The 10,213-nt window shown below is 30.6% G+C and overlaps 1 pseudogene; it reads left to right on the forward strand.

Annotated features, from left to right (window-relative positions):
* The first annotated feature begins 3,229 nt into the window (after nt 1–3,229).
* On the forward strand, nt 3,230–5,851 carry LOC136227283 (dehydration-responsive element-binding protein 1E-like; annotated as a pseudogene).
* The last annotated feature ends 4,362 nt before the right edge of the window (nt 5,852–10,213 follow it).

The raw sequence follows: 10,213 nt of genomic DNA on the forward strand, positions 1-10,213 counted from the left end.
ATTATATTTCAAATCATCAAGCATTTTCAAAACGTAATACTAAATTTGCGTGTATGTGTCCATCCTCGAATTTCACCCGTGTAGCTTATCATAACATCAATCATATCAATAATCGAGATATCTCAGTCATATCTCGCCTTGCCTAACGTTAGGACTACCAGCCGTGCACTTTGGCGATACCGCCCTTAGGTATGGTCTTACAACTTACAACTCCTATCCCGGGCAATTCTAGATGGACAAAACCATTTTATATATCTTTCAAATATCACAACATAAAAATCATATTTGGATTTCGAACCAAATCACATAAATATTAACAACAACTGCATCCGCTTTCTCAATCGAAAAATAATTCGCATAAAATCATCAAAATCATTTGCTCGATCCAATTTTTAAAGTATCAAAATCATAAATAATCATTCTTCAAATAATTAATCTCTAATCAAAATCGAGAGTAGTCAAATAGTTTAAATAACAATTAAAACTAAAAATATCACTAAAATACATTAAAACGAATTTTAAACCAAATACTTTGTTGAGAATTATTTTTATTTGTCACCGGATTAATTACGGATAATATTAAACCGGTATAGTTAATTGGAACGGTTTATACGGTTAGACTCGTTAAATTACTAGATGTCTTATTCGTACTAATTTTATATTATACTTTCTACCGACTTTAATTGGTAAATATCAATACCAACTCTATTTGGTAAATATCAATATTAGTCCTTCTATAATTTAACTCTAACAATTAATGTTACTTAAAATATTTTATTAATAGAATTGAATTAATCGAAATATTCTTAACGAATTATTTTCGGTTATCACCGGAATAGTATTGTGTAACTCAAACCGATTATTTTAAACCGACGTAGTTAGTTTGGACTGATTATACTTTTAACTCGTTACACGGCTAAAAATCGTAATACCGAATTTCACTTCGATAAATCTAAAGGACAACTAGTCTAAAATTTATATTTTTATTAGTAATTGATAGACGCTAACTCATTAATCGTAATTTATTAAAATTTGGCGAAACTATCGAAACTAGACTTACTCAAAATCATACTTATAATCTTTTAAAAATAATTAGATATAAAATACAGTTACCGAAATATCGTCGTCGGTCACCGAAAATGTATGGATGTGATCCATTGACATCTGCTGATTCACACCACTGTGGAAATTTCAATAACGGTGGTTCCATATTCAATTTCTTCATAGTTTCGGATGATTTCGGATTGTCTCTTTTAACTTTCATGAAGTTTTAGTGACTTTTATTGAATTTTACCAAGAGAAAAACGAAGTGGTTGTTTTTGCTTTATTTTCATTAGAAGAACATATTTAAGAGAAAGAGATATGTGTATGTCTCTTTTTGTATTTCCTCCCTTATACTCATCATTTCTATAAGATATATATTATGTCCATGGTTATTAGTATTTACACATGTCAACATTAAAATTAAATATTACCATGATGTAGGATACTTGTTAAAAGTATATAAATGTGTAATATACCTTTATCTTACTCTTTTAACACATAAAATACAAGTGTCTTCTAATCATTTCCATTCCAAATTAATTAATCTAATTTATTTTATTTATTTATTATAATATAATATGGAATTTAATGGCAACCTAAAATCAAATTATACCATTTACGTGTATAGAAGATTTTGTAATTGGAAAAATATTGATTTTGATCCTCTTAATTTGTAACTCTTATAACACTTAACCAAAATCTTTAATTTACACTTAAAAATATCAAATTAAACACCATAACATAATTATATATGACATAATCTTAATTTAATATAAAATACTTAAAAAAATTTGGACACGGACGTGACACACTAGGTCGGTGCTTGCTGTGTAAACCTTGGCTGACGATCGGACTTCCAGATTGTACCAGAGTCTTCCATAATCATTTTCAACTCAACGGTTTTTTCCACAACATAGCGTTTATATTCCGATAAGTTGTTCCGTTCCCTAATTTGTTTCTACATTAACTTATAATAATAATATGGACAACGATTCATCTTCTATGAATTAAGTCAAAACTATATTTATAACCTTAAAACAGTTGCTCACAAAAGTATATATATTCCAGAAAATATCTCCTCTATGAGCAACCATTCAAATAAATAAATAGAAAAAGAAAAGATTTAGTTAACTTATAAATTATTCATCTTCTGTGTTCTAAGAATATGAACCAAAAAGCCTGCAAAAGGTTGAGTGATTTATCTGGTATTCCTCTGACTAATTCTTTGGGTAAGTATCTAGGGATTCCTCTCCATAGTGATAGAGTTTATAAAGCTTCTTTTAAGGATACGTTGGATAAAACCCTCTCCCTTGCGGGCCGCCTTACTTTGATTCAGTCTGTCAATTGTGCGGTTTCGAATCATATTATGCAGGCTTGTCATCTACTTGAGCCTGTTCTCAAAGATCTTGATAAAATTAATCGTCGTTTTCTGTGGGGAGAAGCTGAAGAGGGGAGGAAGATTCACCTTGTTCCTTGGAATGAGGTGTGCCAACCTAAGAATATGGGAGGGCTTGGGATTAGGAAAGCCAGAGATAATAATAAAGTGTTGTTAATGAAACTTCTGTGGAGAATGTGGCAACTTCCGTCAGCTCTTTGGGTTCAATTATTATGCGGGAAATATAGAAAGGACAAGATTTTTGGGGGTCCTAAGGAGAGAGTGGTTAATTGCTCTTTTCTTTGGAAAGGCCTTAGTGCTGTATTTTCAGAATTTTGCTTTGGGATTGGGTGGAATGTGGAAAATGGGAAATCTATTAGCTTCTGGAAGGATATCTGGATTGGAAAAAAGCCTCTATTAGAGGTTTGTGAGTCTTTACCGCCCTTAGAAATTCAGAACTAGAGGATTGCAGATGTGGTGGATTCGGAGGGTGATTGGATTTGGGCGAAGTTTGATTCTTACCTCAATCTGGAATCGCTCCTGAGAATTAGAGGAGTTCAGATTAGTAGCAAGGAGGAAGACAGGGATAGTTACTGTTGGTCTTTGACTAACAACGGGGCTTTTTCTTGTAAATTGGCTTTTGAGGCTTTCAATCAAGGGTCGGAAACTTCGCATCCAGAGTTGTGGAAGACGATTTGGGCCTTAAAAGTGCCTTACCCTATTAGGAGCTTCCTGTGGCTAGGAGTGAAAAATAGGTTAGGAAAATGACGCATTTTGTGGAGTCTGGTGCGTGTGGTAGATGCAGAGGACATGAAGAGTAAAGAGGTGTGGAATAAAGTTCTCCCGATAAAGTTGATGTCTTCTTTTTTATCCCATCCCGATCTTGATTGGTTTATGGATGGGGTTAGTGGGAAGCTTTTGGCTGATCTTGAGCATGGTGTCCTCTTATTTGTGGTTGTCTGTCATCAGATTTGGAATTGGAGGAATGAGGAGATTTTGGAGGAGAAACGGTTGTTATTCCTAATGTTTTTTATTTCTTTTCCAAAAAGATTTGCTCCTTTGTTGATAACTTCAGAAAGGATTCCTTAGCGAGGGATACTCAGAGGAAACTTGTCCATCTCTTAGGCTGGTGTAGGCCTAGTGAAGGTGTGATTAAGTTTAACACTGATGGCTCCTGTCTAAAGGATGAAAGAATTGCTGCGGGAGGGGTTCTAAGAGATGATAGTGGTGGTTAGGTTTCTGGTTTCTCTCAGAATTTGGGCATGGGTTTCCTTCTCTGCGGAACTTTGGAGGATTTTTTCTGGCCTTAGGCTAGCTAAAAATCTGGGGGTGAAGAATCTTCTTGTGGAAACTGATTACCTCGAAGTTGTCAGTATGATCTCGGAGAATAACGCTATTTGCTTGAATAGCCAAAAGTTAATTAAAGGGATTAGAAGGATTTGCTCTTCCTTTGATTTTTTTCGCTTTGACCATATTTACAGGGATTAAAATCGGGTGGCGGACCGCCTCGCGGCTGAAGGTCATTCAAGGATGTTGGGTCTCTCAACTTTCTCGTCTCCTCCGGCTTTCATTTCATCTCTGATCTTGGATGACAGGGTGGGAGTCAGCTTTCCAAGGCTGATCCCGGGTTAGGTTGCTTTGTTTGTTTGTTTTCTTTCTTTTCCTTTCCTACCAAAAAAAATTAAATAAATAAATTATTCATCTTCTTCATAAATTTCTTGTCTAAAACAAGAAATTAATGGTGAATAAGGAAGTTGTTATAGCAATTTCAGTTGCGATATTCTTAAGACTGAATATAAATATTGGAGAGGAATGGAAATGGCCATGGGAAGAAAGCAAAGCTAGTGCGAAATTAGACAAGACTTATTTTAACGGATGCTTCAAAGAATGTAAAAACACTAAAGATATGGAGAATTTGTGAAAGAATGCAAACCCTTGTGTACTTCTCATATGAAACCTAACGGAAGTTCTAAACTTATTAACGGTGGTTTTAATCGTATTGGCGACATTGGAGCTCGGTCGCCGATGCAACCCAGCGTATAATATTGAAATAAATGCTTGAGGAATTGAAGGAGAGTTAATTATTTTGATATTTTAAAGAATGGATTGAAAAAAAGTAGTTAGTATGTGTAGTAATTTGTATTCTTTTACTCGGGAATTTAGTTCCAACATTTTTTCACTCGAGAATTTAAATGAAAATAATTGATTATTTTATAGGAAAAAGTATAAAAATAAACCTTGTGGTTACACCTGTTTTCGATTACAGATTTGTGGTTTAAAAATTTACAAAATGGTACCTTGAGGTTTATTCCGTTAGCAAACACATACCAAATTGATTAACGGTGTTAAAAGTCAAAAGGAAAAAAGTTAATTTGGTCATTATATTTATTTATTTTATAAATTAAATCCTCCTATTATCTAATTAGCACAAACAAATCTCAAAATTAAAAATAAAATCAAATACACTTTCTTCTACATCTCTCTAGTTTCTTTTTTTTTTCTTCTTTCTTTCTCTTCTCTCTCTCTAAACATACAAAATCAAATACATTTAAATTAATTTACTCCCCTCCTTTCAAACAATTTCATCTCTTTCTTCTTATATTTCACATCAATGGTAGTCTCTTCTCGGGACGCTATTAACTGTCTGAATTTCTACCGTTGATCTCTCTCTCAACAGGTCAATTGTGTCCGAACTGATAGTTAGAGCATTAGAAGATTATGATTTTTTTAAGGTTAAATCGAAAAAGCCTATATCTTCACACTTTTTTGCTACTTAATTTCATGGATTTCTTGATCAGCATACAAGATTCACTTCTACTTTCTGCCAGCAGTAATACCACCACCGGTTCTCCCGACCGAGGAGTTTTCACCTCCAATCCTTTAGCTGTTAATAGCCCGAAGAAGAAAGCCGGCAGTAAAATATTCAAGGAGACTTGACATGAGGAATAATTAAGAGAAATGGAAATAAATGGGTTTGCGAGCTCAGAGAACCAAATAAGAAATCACGAATTTGGCTAGGAACTTATCCTAAGCTTGAAATGGCAGCCAGAGCTCATGATGTTCCAGCATTAGCTTTCAGAGGCAAGTCTGCTTGCCTTAATTTTGTTGATTCCACTTGGAAATTGCCAGCTTACAGCGATGCTTTAGAAATCAGAAGGGTTGCCGACAAGGCAGCAGAGCTTTTCCGGCCAGAAGAATTTGGCGGGTGTTATGGGAATGGCATTGAGGAATGTTCAAGCGAAGATAAAAGTGAAGAATTAATGTATAATTGCCTGAATTTTGAAGAAAGTTTTGTATTTATTGATGAGGACAGGCTACTTTGAAATACAGAGATTGTTTGCAGATATGGCAGAAGGTCTTTTGCTTGCTCCACCTTATTATGTTGAGCGGAATTGCTCTCGAAATGATTATGATGTTTCCTTGTGGAACTAATCACCTGTTTTGTGACTTAAATTGTAATTAATTACTCTCTTCCGTCCCAGTTTTGTTTTGTATTTTTAGAAAGAGAGAGAAAGGAGAAAAAAAAAATTATAGAGAAGGAAAAGAAAATTAATTTGGTTTTTATTTTTAATTTTGGGGGTTATTTGTGATAATTAAATAATAAGAGGGGTTACTTTATAAAATAAATTAATATAAGGACCAAATTAACTCGTTTTTCTTTGACTTTTAACACTGTTAGTCACTTTTGGTATGTGTTTGCTAACAGAATGAACCTCAATACCATTTTGTAATTTTTTAAACCACAAGTTTGTAATCGAAAACAGATTTAACCACAAAGATTTATTTTTGTACTTTTCCCTATTTTATATTTGTGTTGTTTTTTTGAACTAAAATTAATATGAAATAAGAATTTCATTTCCAAAAAGTATCACAATTGTTGATTCACATATCCTAATAAATTAATTAGACTAGTACTTTGCCCGAGCATTGCGCTGGAAAATAAATTGTTTATATAGAAATAAAAAATTATAATATTTTTTGAATTATATATCATTGAATATAATGATAATTAATATTTTATGTTAAAATGATTTTAAGTTTAAAGTGTTAGGGTGTCATCTATCAATGATCATTTTATTATAAAATTATTCTATTAGTTTTCAAGCTTCACTAACAAAAGATTAGTTTTGGCACGCGCGTTCCTATGCTAATTCTTTTTTGCATAGTTTTAGTCCTGTCTTCATTTGAGATTAATTCAAGATGGCTCTACCATTCATTAATAAAGTATTTATTCTTCTTCCAAAAAAAAAGATTAGTTTTTTTTTCTATATAATATTATTTAACCAACTTATCTAAATTTAAAATAAATTTAGGATCAGTTTAAAATATTTTAGACATACACCAAGCAATCATATCTATTCTATAACATTAAATTAGAATTTGATTATCTTGTTATTTTTGTATTCGGTCTTATGTTTTTATTAAGATTGACTATATGAGAGTCTATGATGTCTTGTCCTTACTTTCCAAAATGACAAATCAAATTTAGAAACATGAATATAAAAAAAAAATTCAAGAATTATAATTCAAATGTAATAATATTAAAAACAAAAAATACATAAAAAGAAACAAAATATGAAAATAGAGAAAGAAAAAACTCGTCTGGGGAACTTAACTTGAAAGACAAGGAGAAAATAATTTTGTTTCTTCCACAATAAATCGTGATTAAGCTTGGTTACATAAAGCAAAATGCATATTTAAGCGGGTGAAATATTTTATGGCCAATTGATAATTGAAAAAAAAATTAGGATTCATTATAATTTTATCCATAAATGTTTCAAGCATACCTTTAATTAATTAGAAAATTGAAGTAATTTATGAATTGATTAGAAAGAGTATTAGTTGGAGGTGGAGGAATGAATCCCAAGTTTCCTCTAAAGGAGGACGGATTGAGAGATGTTTAAGAGTCAATCTGAACTCTGGGAACCTGGATGTATGCTGTGAAAAAAGCGATTTCAAATTGAGATTTATGAGTATAAATTTTCGTATATAAAGTAAAGAACATACTACTAGCATCAATCCGGCCGCAGATGAATCTGCTCCATTAGTCTAGCTAGCTACGGCTTCAAAGCCAAGCCCGGAAAAATGTTCACTAAAATCGCTACCCCAAGTTCCATGTCTTATTAAAAGTAGTAGGCTATCATGAAATTTCGAGCATGTTATTGTAAAATATCTATGGTATTAGCTATTTTCTTAAAATAACAATATATGCTATCCACAAATATCTACCATATTCTGTGTCACGACCGTATCCAAAAATTCCAATATCCTGATATAGATTATAATGCATATATTTTAGAGTGTTAACTAACTGGGTACTATAAATATATTATTGATTTTAATTTAATGTTTTTAGATATAAATTAAAAGTTTTGGGTAATAAAAAAAATAAATGACTTTATTAAGTATCAAAAGTGATATTAACCAAAATTGTATTGATAGACGGAAATTTTAGGATATATTTTCAAAATTTTATAACTACAATATATAAATATGTATAATTAAAAATAAAATAAAATAAAATAAAATAAATAATGAAAAAAATAAAAATATATATGGATGTCCTCTTTTAACAAATATGAATTACATGTGTCAATTTTTATGTTTTTAAGTGTCAAAATGCATGTTACATGTTTGCCACTTGTAATAATAGAAATGTTTATAGTATTTAATTGATTTAAATTGGTATATAAGACTTTGATCTAACTTAACTTATTTTATTATTAATAGTATTGAATAGTTGGTATGAATGAAAAATTTATTGTATAAAACAATATATTACATAGCTTATATTGTATTTATGGGGTCTAAGACATAAATTGAAATTTAATATGCTAATTATATTAAAGACATAGATACTCTAAAATTATACTTTGCATATATATAGTTTTTGAAGCTTAGCATATTAAAAAGAAAAAGGAAAAGAAAGGAGTAATGGACAAAATCAAATAAATTATTGATTTTTGTTTAAATGATAAATATTAATTGAGGAACAATTTAGAACAAACTAGAATTTGGAGTTAGTGATGTAATATACATAAGAGAAAAATAATAATATATATATGAAAAATATGTCCTTACACATCATATAACATTGACACATGTTCTACTTATTAACATGTGTTATGGTTAAACTTAAAAGCTTAACACATATTGGGAACATCAATATATATACAGATGGAAGAACTAAAAAAAAAAAAGGAGGATAGAGAGAGATATTGGGAAGAGGTTTCTTGGAGTCTTGTCTGGCGGAAAAAAAAAAGAAAGAAAAGGAAGGGAAAATAGATTAGTTTAAAATACAATTCATTAGGGGGAGAGGGTTCTATAAAAAAAAAAAGGAAGGAAAGAAAAGAAAATAGTCTAAGAGAGTGAAAATACAAAATGAAGTGTAAAGAGAGCAAATTTAGGAAGGAAAATAATGAAGGGGATAAAGGATAAAAAGAATAATGATTCGGCAGTTGTCAACGGATCATAACGATAACGATGAATTTTCGGTGACTGACGATGAAATTTCGGATCAGCTGTCAATGGATCACACCGACGAATTTCGATGGCCGACGATGATATTTCGGTAACGATATTTTAGATCTAAATTATTTTTAAAATGTTATAAGTATGATTTTGAGTAAGTTTAGTTTCGGTAAATTCGTTCAATTTTAACAGATTTTGATTTACGATTAATAATTTATCGACTATGGATAATCCATATAAATTTTAAACTAGTTGTTCTTTAGATTTATTAACGTGAAATTCGGTATTAAAGGGCTTTTAGCAACGTTATGAATTTAAAAGTATAATCGGTCCAATAAGAATATTTTGATTATCTTAAATCCTATCAAGTTAAAATTAAAAGAAGTTATAAAATAGAAATGGTAATTATTGATGATTGCCTTAGAAAAATAGAAATGACTATTATTGATAATTATCAATTAGAATCCACAAAAGAGTTTGAATATAAAATTAGTTGTATATAAAAATCAGTACAAAAATGAGAAATATAAAATTGTACAAGTAGATTTATGATAATCTAACGAGTTTAATAAATAGTTAACTACTCTGATTTAGAGTTACTAAGGTCGTGCTTAAAATAGCCGATAAGAATATTTAATTTTATCGATTCCATATTTTGGGAAATTTGATTCTTGGAGTTGGAATAAATTATGAATCAATGATTCTATATGAATTTTTAACAATTTTAGTTATTATTAAAGGAGTATTTGATTTTAAATGATTTTGTATTTTGAGTACTTTTTAGAGATAATTGTGCTTCTTTTGCGGAGGCCAAATGGTTTATGGTTATGAAATAATTATGAAATTTGATTGTGAAAGGTGATTTGAGCATGATATAATTTTATGATTTTATATATATCCATCTAGAGTAATCCGGATCGGTGGTTGTATATTTGAAGTCCATGTTCAGTGAGGGACATGGCCTGTGTACACAGTTGAAAGACCTATCGGGTATGGCAAAGAAGTGTTGAGTAAGACCATACGGGTTAGGCAAAATAATGAGATATCTCGATTATATTGTGGGGATTGATACGTAAGGGGAGAAACTCTAGGATGGATATAATGTTAAGTTTGTTTGATTATGAATTTGGTTTCGTAAACCGTTTATTTGGTTACGAAGTAGTTTGATAAAACGTTTTATTTGGTTACGAACTAGTTTAATAAAGAGTTTATTCGATTATGAATCGATTTGATAAATAATTTATTTGATTATGGTTTATTTTGATAAAATGTTGATATTTATTTGTGAATTGATTTCATTTGTGGTTTGATTTGATAATATGA

The sequence above is a fragment of the Euphorbia lathyris genome, chromosome 4 (assembly GCF_963576675.1).
Source record: "Euphorbia lathyris chromosome 4, ddEupLath1.1, whole genome shotgun sequence".
NCBI classification, from domain to species: domain Eukaryota; kingdom Viridiplantae; phylum Streptophyta; class Magnoliopsida; order Malpighiales; family Euphorbiaceae; genus Euphorbia; species Euphorbia lathyris.